This window comes from Nelusetta ayraudi, unplaced genomic scaffold (assembly GCF_046127955.1).
Source record: "Nelusetta ayraudi isolate G7.1 ecotype Tasmania unplaced genomic scaffold, CSIRO-AGI_Nayr_v1 ptg000076l, whole genome shotgun sequence".
NCBI lineage: Eukaryota > Metazoa > Chordata > Actinopteri > Tetraodontiformes > Monacanthidae > Nelusetta > Nelusetta ayraudi.
Window position 1 is genome coordinate 2,254,606 of NW_027466126.1, and position 14,823 is coordinate 2,269,428.

Genomic DNA, 14,823 nt, shown 5'->3' on the forward strand with positions numbered 1-14,823 from the left:
TCGACAACAGAAAACAGGCCCTGGCAGTTTAACGCAAGGAATGGAAAACGAGGCCCGACACGTTCCCAAGCGCTCCGCTGGCGGGCTAGGCTAGAGTGAGGCTGGCCCGCTCCATGGCACACTCACGACCAGTTGCCAGACTGATTATTAATCCATACCAGCAGCTACCGGGGGAAATCCCGACACCCTGAGGTGTCTTTGAAACTTGCTCAATAAATCTGAACGTGAGTCTGTTCACATCTACCAGTTAAGGAACAAAAAGAAAAAAAAGAAACAAATCTATGCGAGTAAAAACGACCGCGACTGGCGTTCCTGTCGGCCTCCGAATGCTGTGCCCTGGTTTTGAAGTGTGGAACCAAGAAGCTCCCCCCCCCCCCGAACCAAACCACCCGCCCGACCCCCCGGGTTTCACGTTACACTCCCTGCCAGCCCTCCACTTTGATTGGCTGGGGAGGGAAAAGGGAAGTGGCCTTGGGGTGGGGAAGGGGTCAATCTCTGCTAATCTGATGGCTCCAAATAATGAGCCATTGTATTACAGGAACACACAGTTGAGTCTGAGCCTGATACCGGCCCACAGCTGGCCACGCATATATATACACACACACACACACACACACACACACACACACACACTCTCACTCTCTCTCTCTCTCTCTCTCTCACACACTCACTCACTCACAAACACACCCACACACCAATGTGTTTTCTGCCTTGGTGGGACCCACTTTGAGTTTTTGACCTCCATATTTTTGTGACGTAAGGACACTGTTGGCTCAGCCTCTGCTGCTTCTGTGTGCTCTTTGAGGTTAGAGGGACACGAGGGAAACGGAAAAATAAAAAAAAATTCCCCACAACAACTGTCACCCCGGATCGGATGCAGGTCAAAGCCATAAAGTTCTAAGTGTTTTTCTCGTCAGAACAGCGGCTCGACTCCTGTCACTCCCAGCCAGATGCTTTAGAATGTCTCCAGAAAGAGGCAGTTCTACTTTCCTCACCTCCCGTCTCGTCTCGTGCCCTCCCCTCGTGCGGAAAAACAAACGTTGGGTGCAATGAAAGTGGCTGAGTTCAAGATGACCGCAGCTGTTGCCGTCCATCCGCGACCAAAACTCTCAGTATCACCCGGAAGTTTGGAGTCAAGAGACACAACCTTTACAGAAAATTACATATTTTTCTTTTTGGGGGGGTTTTCCCAAAGACAAACTTGAAAACTTCCTCCTGAAAACTATCATTTTTCAGGAATGGCTGCCCGGATGTTTGCACTGCGCCCCCAGCTGGCCAAACTGAGAACAAAACCCCTCTGGTCGCCTGCCCAGCAACTTCTTATCAAGGGAAGAAACCCAAACTACTCCACCGATCAGATGTCAAACTTCTCACGTCAATGACAAAGACAGAACTCGTCAAACACAAATCATGACATCAACTTTGATCAAAACTCTCATTACATTTCTTTAATGATGCATCAATGTTCCAATTGGTATTTCTCACAAAGTCCAGGTTGTGCTCATGTTAAGGCATTAAGTGTCGCCAGCAGTGCATCGCATCGATCCTCGCTAGTGTTGCGGTTCGTCCAGTTGTCACGTCATTGTGTTTTGTGTTAGCAGGAACTATTCTTGCACTCTCAACAATGATGCTGATTACCCCCCCACACCCCCACCAACTCCGGGGGAACAATTCCTGCATGATATGGGCGCGCGTTAGGCCGAGGCACCCCACCACGAACCAGCTGGCCAAAGTAATATCCTGTTACCCCGCCTGCATTGTTGTCGACCCTTTGCTGACACGTCGGCCGTTCAAGCGGCCGACAGCTGCGCGGAACAAAGAAACAACAGAGTGGGAAACACTCGGCTCCGGCTTGGAAATGCTACCAGAGGAGGAAACGGGAAAACTTTGACCTTTCGGATGTACATAAGGGAGTGGCTACCGCCGCCTTTTGACAGTATATTTTAAAAGGTTTTAAATGATGGGACTACTAAACAGCTTTCTGTGTCCTTTATTTATGAGCAATAACGATAATTAAAATAACAAAAATCTATATCCTTCTGGGAGTTTTCCTAAACATTTTCGTAACTAGTAACAAAAAAAAGGTGGGGTTTGCATGTGAGCCAATGACAGACATTCTTGTGGAAAAGGCCTTTACGTTGTGTCTGGCCTGTCGGCAGTTTTGTCTGAGTCGATGCCGGTCGACAGCAGAGCTTCGAACTGGAAACTCAGATTTGTCATTGTAGGAAGTGGCACCCCGGCTGGCGCACTCGGCTGCCGCTCCGACTAAACTCACAGTTGACTGCGAAAGGTGAGGCAGGTGTGTGTGTGTGTGTGTGTGTGTGTGTGTGTGTATGTGTGTGTGTGTTATGCAGGGCTTTCTAAAAATAAGTGCAGCCTCAAGCAGTGTGTTTCCAGGTTGGTCCCTTCTCAAACTTTGGAAACTGACTTTAAAGAAGAGGAGGAAAACAAAAAAATGTTGGTGTCATTTTGTAAGTTCAGAATCAGGACCTCAATTGACCTCAATTTGTCAACCGTCCTGATATAAAGTGAAGGATAAATAGAACAGCCGGGTTGGTTTTGAAGGATTCATATCTGCATTTCCCCCCAAAAATTCTACAGTTATAAAACACAGTGGGTGACAAACACATGAAATATGTTCTTTTAAATCACATTTTCCAAATGGAGCGGCCAAAACATTTTCATCCCTCTGGCAGAAAATGTTCAGCATACAACGGCTGACAATCCAGCTTCCTCAAGGTGACAACATGTGTAGTGAAGGTGCAAACACGACGGCCTTCAAGCGACAACCATCGGCGAGAGGCGCGTCGGACACCACCGGGATCACTGAGCAAGTGTGTAACACATACACAGAAAAGCCTGGGAGGAGTTCTCAAGAGGATATAAATAACAGCGTCAATAAAGTCCAAGAAGTGAAAGATCTGGTAACAACAACAAAACACCACACAAAGACTTTTATTGTTGCACTTTGGCTTTTGTTGTAAAACGCCCGAGTCACTGCACCTGCAAATCCCTCAAATAACAAACCTCCTCGACGTAATATTTTGGAAGCACAACCTTTTCTCCTGGCAGGGAGAGAGAAGAGCCTGGGGAGCAGCAGCTCCATGTCGTGACCCACTTCCCCCAACATGCTTTGCGTGAACCGCAAAACAGCTCGTCTCCGACGAGTTTCTTGAAGGCCGACCGGCTCTGGTCTCCAAAATAAAGAGGAAAAAAAACACATCTGGTTGTGAGACAAACACAAGAGCAGGAGCTGATGTGCATACGCCTGTCAGTCGTTGCAAAGTTTTGTTCGGTTTTGGGGGGTACAAAAGCTGGCGAATTGTGACCTTCTCAGGACGGCCTGCGGGGGGCAGCGTGTTAAAATAATGGAATCGCCTTTCTCGGCTTTCCGTGTTACTATTTATTTTGCCCCCGTTCGCTCCCCTGACCCTCCCACCCCCCACTAGTTGTGACCTCACACACACACACACACACACACACGCTTGCAAAGGCCAGTGGAGCATATAAAAACGTCTGAAACTCTAAAAATAACTCTGCTGCACACACACTCACATACTGGATTGAAGGCAGAGGAAAAATAAAAATATCTAACACACACACACATTGCACACAGATGTTGACACGCTGCTAAGCGGCTGCAGGACAGCCGTGCAGACGCACAGATAACGGGTCTTAACGGGGCTGCATGTGTGTCACACACGTGTGCCACAGGCTCCGGCTTCCACGCACGTGTGAAGAAAACTAGATATGTGCAAACACGCTCGTGCGTCCACTTGCCTGCGTGCTCGGCCCACTAAAGAGGGCAAACAGACGCGCTAACACACATGTCACGGAACATGTGTGTCGTGTTGAGGTTAATGAACCGGCGTTAAAAGGTCCTGTATTAAACAGTTGGCAGATTGTTTTTTTGTTTGTTTGCTTTGTGCACGCTGGGCTCCAGCGGAGCAGCAACACATGATGAATTTGCTGAAACAAACAAACAAACAAACAAACAAGCAAACAGAAGAAAAAATAATTTCAGTTGTCCGTCCCTGCCTTCGCCCTAAGACAGCTGGGATAGGTTCCAGCAGACCCCCGTGACCCTGAATAGGAATAAGCGGGTATAGAAGATGAATGAATGAATGAATATGGCAGTGACGATTTGTCCCAGTGGCCACTCGAGGTACTGCACCAAAAAAAAAATGGGCCCAAAAAGCATTTTCCCCATAGACCGCAATACAAAAATATACGCCTTTAAAACAGCTGACAGGACAAATGTGACCTAAAACGCCATTCATAGCAAATCTTTCTATTGTAGCTTTTTCAGTTATGGTCTTTTAGTCATTTAGTGCCTGGTTTTAGCAAAGTGGGGCACGCAAAAAGGCAAAACTTGCAGTGCGAGTAAACAAAAACATCCAAGTTTGAGTCTCGGCCCCAGCAGTTCTCAGGCTGAGTCCCTGACTTGTTGGCGGCAACACTAATAGACACACATTGTGACCTTGTTCAGGTGATTTTAACACGACACGGAACCGTTCCAAAACCGTTATTCCTTCTGCCTTTCTCCCAACAAACCCAAGCGCTCTGCCAACACCAGCAGACACAGCGTGAAAACATTCCTCTCCTCCCGCTCTCACCCACAGAACCTTCAATAATCTGACAAATTAAAGAGAGAAAAAACCCCGCAGAGGTGGCGGTGGAATGAATCCCGGCTCTCTGTGTATTTACACTCCTTCCCAGCTGCTGCTCCTCTGCCTCGGGAGGGTTTGGTGGGGGGGCTCCTCCTCTCCCTCTTTCTCACCGCAACGTAGCGGGAAAACACAGCGATGGGCTGTCATCGTCTCAGACGGCGTTACGAGGGCGCGAACAGTCACCGGGATTCACCGGGCGCAGACTCCGATCGTTGCTTCGTCACACTTTCCTGACAATGTGTGCCTCCGTCAGTCACTGAGTGTGTGGGTGCGTGTGTGGGCGCGCGTGAGTTGCAGCTCTACGTCAGCCGAGCGGGCATCATCAAACAAATGAAGCAGCTGTGATCGCAGTGCCCTTTGATGTTCATCAGTTGGAAGAAGATTTACTGCCAGATCCAGCAACACACTGAAACTTCTCTAGATTTTAAGAATTGTGAGGCTACAAAACGCTGCTGACAGCTTTATTGTCACCAAAAACAGGAAATCCTGAGGCTGATTTTTGATATTTTCCTCCAATTATTATTTTTTTCTTCCTCCTCCTCACGTCATCAAACAAGTCCCGCCCCCTCTGACGCAAGTGGCTCGCCTCTCGCAGCGACACGTCTGGATTCAGTTTTGCCCCTCAGTTGCGTTAAGTAAGAGTCAGATTTTATGATCTTTGCGCAACAAGAATGGCTCCCCTGCTTGCGTCTGGCTGTTGTAGACGCGACTTCCCAAACCCGAGTCACATGTTCATCAGGATGCGTGGCTCATAAAAAAAAAAATTGCCTGAGCGGAAGAGGAAGCCGAGGCCGTGACTGTGTCCTTGTGACTCTGCAAAAACCAAACCATGGCGCAACCAATCGCTGGACATCCTGTGGATTGGTGCTGGTGGTGTTTTTTTTCTGCCCACTGGTCACTTCATGCTTGAGATCAGTTGGTTTTCTCCTTAGTTGCTCCTACCGGCCAGGAACCGGACACTGACACCAGAACTATATGGGCGAGGTGCAGCAGGTGAGTGTATGTAAATTAAAAAACAAAAAAAGAAAAGGAAAACCTGAGGTGGAACCACCAAGAGAAATTCAAAAATATACAGTTACTCCTGCTGTCATTCTTTCTACGTCTGACTATAAACTCCAACTGTATTTTTAGTCCATGTTTTACTTCCCAGGAGTCTGAGGTTCTCTGTGAAAACACGTTGTGCAGGAATCTGATCTGACCCTCGGCGGAAAAAGAAAAAAGAAAAAACAAGAAGGCTTCAGGAAAAAAAGGAACCTCTATCCGGCCATTATTGTTGCCCGATTATTGTTCTTGTACTTCTATCTGCGTAAAAACATGCCATTTTGCAATTTTCCTTGCAAAACAGGACGTTAGCAGACCAAGCAAATAACTGGATACAGCTTGTTTTCTTTTTTTAAAATATGCTAATCGAAACCATCTCTGGCCCGCCGTAACGTGTCTGGGAGAGATGGGGAGGCGGGGGGGCGGGTATAATGAGAAATGAAATGGAAAACAGGAGGGTGACGCCAACTCACTCTCTTCTCTCTCACTCTGAGGAGTGTTCTATTTTTTGGGGGTGGTGGCGGTGTGGGCTTTGTGTGATCCAGAGTGTCCGAGATTTCCAGTTAACAGTGTTCTGAGGGCGCACGGCGACGTTCAAACCAGGATGCGCTGCAGGATGGCCAAGATGAAACGCAGAGCGATCATCAAACGGGCGTCGCAGTGCGTCGGCAGCCGAGGTTGTTCATAACTGCCGGCCCACCATTTCAAGAAAAAATAAATTCTCACAATCTCTCAATCTGTTTTATAAGCGCCGGGAGAAAAACATTCCCCATGTGATTTACTCTGCCTCTTTGATGTCTTATTACATAACTTATTTTTTAATGCCAGGTCTCATTTTGTAGGCCCCCAGCCCCTCCTCCTCTCGCCCCCTCCCAGACCCCAAACCGCGACTTATTGTTTTAATTTGTGTCACCGGAAATATTTCTCCAAACTGGAAGGGGAAACTTTTTGGATAATGAACTTGCGGTGGCCGGCCAGAGAGTACCACTTTTTTTTTGTGTGCGTGCCTTTTAGTGATACAACAGATGCATTGTCCGCTCTGTGTGTGTGTGTGTGTGTATGTGTGTGTGTTTCTCTTGCCTCCTGTTATTCAGCACCGTTCAGGAGAGAGGCCGCTTCCTGCATTAATGGTTCCCCTCAACACAGGAAGTGATTGAACAATGGTCATCGCCGCGTCGCTTCCCCGAAGCCGCCGCTCTCCTTAAGCCGTCCAGCCCTCCGAGTCCTGGAAGTGGGCATCCATCCTTTAAAAATCGTCAACGACACTTCCTGACCGGCGCTTGACCTCCCCGCGTGGAATTTTAATTGCCGGAGTCGCTCCGTGTCTCTCGGAGAGACAGACCGCGGCGGATGATTGGCTGCTTTCACTCGAAGCTAAAACAACACGAGAGAAATACGCAAGAGGTACACGACCACCTGCAGGTGCACGTTGTTCCTTGTGTTTTGGACAAGGTAAAGGCCACAAAACGAGAGATCTCTTGTTTTTTGTTTCATTTTTTAAACTCTGATTACTTTGTATTTGTGTGAATATCAAAAGAAGGGCCAGTTCTTTGGCGTTTTTCTTTTTGCTGACAACCAGACCGACTGTTTTTTTTCCTCCAGGCTGATGTTTCATTTGTATTTGTGGCGTGTGGATACAGATATCAAACGCCCAGGTGTGGACTGAATGAAAAGCCGAAGAAAAATAACACATATGACTATAATTCCAGATATAATCCCAGATGCCAGAAGCCTTTTGACCAACAAGTATTGATATTCAGAGTCGGTGCCACCCAGAGAGCCACTGTGCTCTGCTGGTATCAGCCTACAGAGGCGCAGCGTGCTGCCGGCCTGCGCAGCCAAAACACTGGGATGAATTTCACACGGGCCGAACGATTCCCTGGAACGCTGGGTGTCAAGTGGAGAGGCGCGAGGAACAGCGGCAACACAACGGACGAGATTCCAGGCGTGTCTGCGGAGGGAGCGATGCGGGTCACATGACCCGTATCATTTCCCACTGGAAGTAAACAACGTGTCAGGAGTGGCTGAACTCGTCATCGTGTGGGTGCGTTGTGTCCTTTTGAACTGCTGCTTTTGCTTTGCTGTTATGAGCTTAAGGTCCAACTGGGGTGAAGACGATGAAGAAGAAGAGTTCAGGGAAAGACGACGAGCCCAGAAAGTATCAGCACAAAGTCGGACACAAAATAAAAGGTCGCATTTCATCAGATGTTTTCACAGGGCGCATCTAATGCGATTTCCTCTTTCATCCTCCTCCTCCTCCTCCTCCTCCTCCTCCTCCTTCTCCGTCTGGGACGGCCTGTTCCCTGCAGAATGCCATGTGTGCTCTCACCGGTGGTCTTCATCCACCCCCCGTCCACAGAGAGAAGGCATCCTTGCCCACGCTTCTCAAGACTCGGGTACTGTAGCTGCTGAACACTGTGTTCTCGTTATCTCTGGACAATCCCACAATGCTTTGACTGTGAAATTCCAAAAAGGCTTCCAAAAATGGTGCCGGAAGGTTTGGCTTCGCCGCCATGGGTGTTCATAAACTCCGACCACGTGCAGAGTGTGAGGGTTTTTTTATCACACTTAATTTTGAGGCGGGTGTACAAAGCACACTGACTCCCCCACCACTACCACGTTGCATCTTGGGAACATTTTGCACACCAATGTACTGTGCGCAATAAAAAAATGTTCTCTCAATAATCGAATCAATCAAGAAATATGAACAATGCACTCGACTTGAACTGCAGGGATTGTGCAAACGTTGCTGCGTGCGCCTCGTAAACCACGTTTACTGAAGTATTGAGCAGCTTTGGCTCTCGTTAAAGGTCTTGTGTTATCCAATATTCACTTTAGCAGCGTTTTTGGCAACATTCTGAACTGAGGACAGCACATCTTGTGCGCATCTCTTATTTTTTCCTGGTTCCGCCTATCAGCAAGTGCATGCTACCACAGTTAGCTATGGGAATCTGCCCTGTGTGATGTCACAAAGGGCTATGACACCTCTACCGGGTGAGTGACAACACCTCCAGCCAGGTGTTAGCTCCGCCCTCTGAGACCACCTTGATTTTTTTGTCTCCTTCCAAACGTGCATCAGGTCCAACAAAGTAGTTTTAACACGGAGGCCCAAAAACGGGGCGAAACGCTGCTTCTTCTTTTTTTGGATGACAAATCCTGCGAGGCTGCTCTATTGGAGGCCAGGGTGAAAAATAAAGATCCAGAAATGCGTACAACACCCTCCAAAGGATTTAATATAGGGCAAAACTCAGCGTGAGGTGGCCGACGAGGCCCATTTCTGGCTGCTGAAGTCATAACTGCAGAGTTCAAGAATGTCATCACGGCGGAAGAATCTGCAGAACTCCTTCAAAGTTTCTGATTTATCTTGTTGGCCGCGTGGCCTTCGCCAAATCCGTGTTGAACCCCCACCCTGCCCCTACACTCCTCCAAGTCCTGTGGGAGGGATTCCACACTTGCTCATCCTCCGGTTGGTTTCCACCGTTGCCGGTCAGGTGCTTGGTCTCCTGAAGACTCAGAGTTGGATCATCTCGACTCAGAGCTGCAGGACTAGAAGACGCACGTCGTCTTCCAGTCTTCCAGCACAAAATGCACGTCGTTTGCATTTTGTGCTGACGGTGGCGAAACCGTCAGAGGCCAGGTTACCGTCTGTGGCGAAAACAAAATTTCTGGGCCATCCGTGGCCTGCTCACAATGTCCTGCAAGACCGTTGTCAATTCCCATTTAAACAATTTACTGTTGGTTTGAAATCTGGAGCAACAGCGATTAAAATATCATTAACCGCTGGCAGGTTTATGCCTGTTTGTGTTCGTGCGCAGGCCGATATTCCAGAAAGTACCTCTCGACATTTATGTAACTGACTCAGCATACAGCCAAAATACTGCTATGACAACCGCTCGCTGTAAACACGCTTCGTTTAAACACATGGACGACAAATTACGAAACATGGGGGACGAGTCCTGGATTGTCTCTGAGGCTCAACAGACGCTCCACTGCTGCGCACCCAAGTCCCGGCAACAAACAACGTGCATTGTGGGGTTGCAGCAACTGGGTGGAGAACACAGCTCTGCATGGCCGTCACCAGAGAGAAAAACAACATTTAATTGATCTACTGCTGATGTGGACTGAGGCTCTGACGGCACTTTGACGGCAGTACAATGAAAGTCGACCGCAAGTTCTGGCGGGAATGGAAGCTAACTGGCCAATGTGGCTAATATCCAGGTGGGTGCAGTGGACAAAGTGGATTTAACATGGCAGCTAGGCGCAGTAGTGTCACTTCCCATTATGCCTCTGTAACTCACATGATCTATTTGGCCAATCAGAACGATCGTCCTGTCCGCCGTTTTCAATGGATTTATTTTTGTATTGCAGTCTATGGGAAAAAGGGGACGCAGAGTTCCCGAGTTCAAGACGTCAGTGAGTTTTATTTATTAGCTTGGTTCAAATCCTCCCCGCACAACGTGTTCCTTAAATTTCTCGCTGAATTAGATTTTTTTTTTTTTTTTTTTCAGAACACATTCAATGAAAGATTGCATTTGTTTCCAATTTCTGTTTGCGTGCCACTGGATTAGACTATGGTGCACTGATGAATGTTAAAAAAAAAACATTAAGGAAAACAAAGTTAAAGGTCTTAGCAGGGATGGGGGGGATGTTTGATGTTTTTTTTTTTTTGAACACAATAACATCTTTCTTCCCTGACCAGACAGAATCTTGTATCCTGCGGCTCGCCAGGACAGCGATCACTTATTTGTTGTCACGGTGGCTCAGCTGGATGTAGCTTTTCCTCCCTACTATGAAAAAAGAGAATCTTGCACGTACTTGATGTCCGATGGTCGGACGGATCGTCCCACAAAGACGAGGGTTTTTCGCTGCAGAAGAAAAGCTTCACCGTTATGACTGACGAAGCTCCGGGTGGGTCGACAGGTCGAGGAGTTGAGCCTGGAATTCTGCTCAAAGGAATTTTTAGTGGTTTTCTCACAAGATCGAAAGTGGAGGGGGGAAAAAGGAAAATTGTTCACTCTGATAAACACTCTGGCCTTTTGTTGTTTCCAAAGTAAAGTAGGTTATTATACCTTTGTGCAGTAATCTTGTCAAGTCATCAGAACTGTGGTCGATTCCAGTCAAACTCCGGCCAAATTCCAGCCAAAACAGATGAAAGAATTCCAGCTCGCCCTCATTTAAAAGCCTGAGAAGAATCAACTTTTGAAGGCAGCCACGCACGACGGCCGGATCGCTTAGATCTTCGCCTCTGAAATAGGGATGTTAACAATTAATCAATTATCGATAAATTGTAGATTAAGACTTTAATCGACTAAATTACATTAGTCGCAATTAATTGAACATTTGTTGCACAGGTTTTTTTTTTGTTAAATGGGGTGGTGTATACCTGTATACCTATAACAACTTGAAATGTGACCCATTAGAAGTCAACTTAAAGTCAGAGGATAAATTTAGGGTGTTTTTACTGTTCTCTAATGCAAAAATTGGTCACATTGGACCCTCAAAATTATTGATGGGTTAAATAATGTGTTCCTTACACGTTTTTCATTGTGAAATTTAGGTTCTCTTGTCAATTAAACGTTAATCGATCGATAAGGTCATTCAACGAACGATTAATGAATTAAGCCATCATTTGCATCCCTACTCTGAAACCTTCTCATATCTGTTGCCAACAGAGTTTTCACCTCCAAACAAACTGGATCCACAACCCAAGTCTTGATTAAAGCAGGACGCAGCCACTGCCAGACGTCCTTAAAAACCACAGAAGAAGACTAATTGTTGTGGAGAAAAATCATTGTAAAGGGATTAAAACCTCCTCTGACTCTTGCTGGTGACAGTCGGTGTATCTCAGCGCTCAGTTTTATCTCCCTTGGAAAGCTTCTTCTGTCGCCTCTGGTAAATATTTACGTTAGTCTTTTAGCGTCTCACTGGACAAAAGGCGGCTGGCTGGGCTGCATCTGCACAACCTCCTGTCCGCCCGGCCGACCCAACGTCCCGCTGACATTTCAGAAACAAATGTAAACGCTCTCGGCTCCACGCGCCGCTGCACAGGCCGTGACCTTCCAGCCGCTCGCCGCCATGTGACCCCGCGGGAGCCGATTCTGTTTCCACATACCACACAAGTGGCTGCCGTCAGCGCCCGGGGGCATTTTAAAGAGGTTCTCCGAAACTCTCACGCAGTTGATTGCGGAAAAAATAAAAATAAAAACAGGCATGTTATAATTAGATGCAGTCTCTCTCTCTCACACACACACACGTCTGAGTTACACACTTGGGTCAACAAATGCCGGAGCCAGACCGCGTCAACACCGCAACAGATGATGGTGACATGCAGGCGACGCACTTGGCCAGGACCTAATGGCGCGGAAAGTTTACAAATATTTTGTTTTGTTTTGTTTTGTTTTCCCTGCGCTGACCTAAAACGGCGTGTTCAGCCCGACTCGGTGGCGCTATTTCCCGCTCGTCTCGCTGCGTCGGGCTCAGCTCCAGGAATTTCCGGTGACACACTCAGGTGACTCCGGAGGTACTTCACACGAAGACATGTCGCGCCGAAAACAAGTTTGTTTAGCGCATTTCTAATCAGAAACTTAGAAGACTTAGAATAGAGTGAATTCAATTAGCATTGCTGCCACATTAGGATTTTTATTTTTGATTTGAGGACAAAAAGAAAGGAAATTTTTTTCCCCCCTCACACGTTTTTCCAAGCACAAGTTTAGGTTAACCCACTTCCATTTCCTTCTGTGTGTGCTTTTGACATTGCATAAGACTGGAAGCTCATTGCACAATTAACACATTAAAGAAGCTGTTTCCGCACCAAAAGGCAGCTGAGGTGCATCCAGCTCACAAACAAACACTTCCGACCCAATAAACAAAATATTTGGCCCACTTCAGTCCAAAAAAAAAAAACCTTAACATTTGGAGTGAGTCTAGGTCGGATCCCGCTGCTGTGTCGCAACAACGTCCGTACGGACGCAACACATTTCCAAAATCAGAGCCGGATGATGGATGGTGTGAAGTACGGAAACTGAAGGGAGGCTTTGCAAGAAGGGTTTCTGCCTGATTGGATAGAAAAAAGGTTGTTTTTTTTTCCAAACTATTTTTATTTTTTAGAAACTTTAATAATTTCTTTCTTTCTAATAAATTCTTCTTTCTTTTCTCAGCATCTAAAGAGAACAAATTATTTTGTTTCGCTCCTGCAGCTTCAAAGAGGTTTCACACAGGCCATTAAAAACAGACGCTTGTCTCTGCTGGCATGTTTTTTTCTTCATCTTTCTATCAGACGGACAGTCAGTGCATTCGGAATGAAGCCAATGCACCTGCAGACGCCAGGAAAGAAAACTCTACTCATTTTAAAAACGAAATGTTTTCTACGTGATCTACAGTCTCCAACCGAGCCTTTTGTTTTTCCATTTATTTATCTAACACAATGAACAACTTGTCGTGGGTCAGAGTTCAAGTTTTTCCCAACCTCGTCTATTCCGTCTACGCCTCCCTTTGATTTTTAATAGCGTGTGCGCAGAGTGGCAGCCTTGTAATTTCATTTAACAAAGAGATGTGTTTTAACAGCTCCGGACTCTATTAATAGAGCTTATTTAATAAGGCCGCTGGATAAATGGATTATTTCTTGCCGCTGATGACAGGCCACTTGAGACATCAGATGAGGGGGAGGAAGGGGGTGGAAGGGGAGGGTTTTGGGGCGGGGGGTGGGGGGTGGCAGGGGAAGGAAAAGGAAAAGACGGGAGCAGAGTAAAGGCCAAGTGGAAACAAACCTGTCAAGCGCAAGAGGAGGTGACAGGCGAAAAGGCTCTGGGGAAATAAGGTCCGTTTGGTTCGGCAGCTGCTGCTCCTTCAAAATCTCCAAAGAAACACGCAAACGTGTGCAGCTTCGTTCAGACTGCCAGTGTGAAACACGGTTTAAACGCGGTTCATATATCCTGAAGGCCTCAAATGCTCCTAAAAGTGCTCGGGTGCTCATCGCACCCATCCATCTTGCCAACCACCGACAGAAAACATTTTCATTCTGACTGTTTTTGAAAATCCATCATCTTACATGTACACTACCAGTCAAAAGTTTGGACACAATCTATGAATTTAATGTTTTTTCTTTCATTCTCATGACTATTGCAGTTTCTCACTGAAAGCATCAAAAGTACGTATGAACACACATGGGATTATGTAGTAAAGAACAAAAGAGTAAAATAACTCAAAAAAACAAATAGCCACCTTTCATAAAAAGCATATTAAAAGTTATTTCACATGTTTTTTTGCTGCATAATCACATATATCTTGCTCAAATATTTGATGTCTTCGGTGTCTATCTGCAGTGTAGAAAGTTGTGAAGATTGATGAGAAAAAAAATTGCATCAGAAGGTGTGATTAAACTTTTGACTGGTAGTATAGTAATAAAACAGGAGGTAAACAGTGTTATAGTTGCACTTAAACCCCCCCTCCTGTGATTTTTTTTAACCTTGTGTGTCTTTTTAAGTACAAAAAAAAAAATCCCTAAAATATTATTTCGCGATAGCAGCCTCTGCGCGCCGGCTCACTGACTCCCCAGAGATCCTTCTGGGTCGGAGGTTGGAAACACACAGTGACACACAAACGCACACGTTCCTCGACCTGTCACTAGACTTATGAATCGACACAGATTGAGAGTCTGAAATAATGGAAACAGGAGCCTCGGCAGGAAGAAATGTGTCCATGACGCCAATAGGTAGTAAAAAAAAATCAGGATCAGCCCTCAATCAGCCAAGACAAACAGGCCGCAGCCGCGTCTCCTGCATTCCTGCTCTGCGGCTCACACACACGCTGCCATTTAAGGAGAGCAACGCGCTCGCTGGGGGGGTGGGAGAGGAGGCGGAGTCATAAAGGAGCAGTGCCGCCGCCGCCGATATTCTGCATCACCTCTCTGTTGTTATGTTTGCAGGGATCAGCAACTGAGCTTGTACGGCTTATCTCCCCACCACGACCCCGCCGCAGCCTGTTTATCTCCTGGAAAACACATCAGCATCATCGTCACACACACACACACACACACACACACACACACAAGACACATAAAAGGTGAGCAGGTGTTTAGTCTGCTCTCGCCACAACGCAACACCCTCGGAGTGAC

General features: G+C 46.8%; 1 protein-coding gene across 4 annotated transcripts in view; it reads right to left on the reverse strand.

Moving 5' to 3' along the window:
• Positions 1 to 14,823, reverse strand: part of rgs3a (regulator of G protein signaling 3a) — a 70,606-nt gene that overhangs the window by 13,160 nt on the left and 42,623 nt on the right. The window contains exon 1 of one of the 4 annotated variants that reach the window (XM_076043603.1): positions 60 to 319. The exons of the other annotated variants lie outside the window; for them this stretch is intronic. The gene's annotated coding sequence lies outside the window, so the exon portion shown is untranslated. Of the gene's footprint in view, positions 1 to 59; positions 320 to 14,823 lie in introns of those variants that run through there. 4 annotated transcript variants of the gene reach the window in all.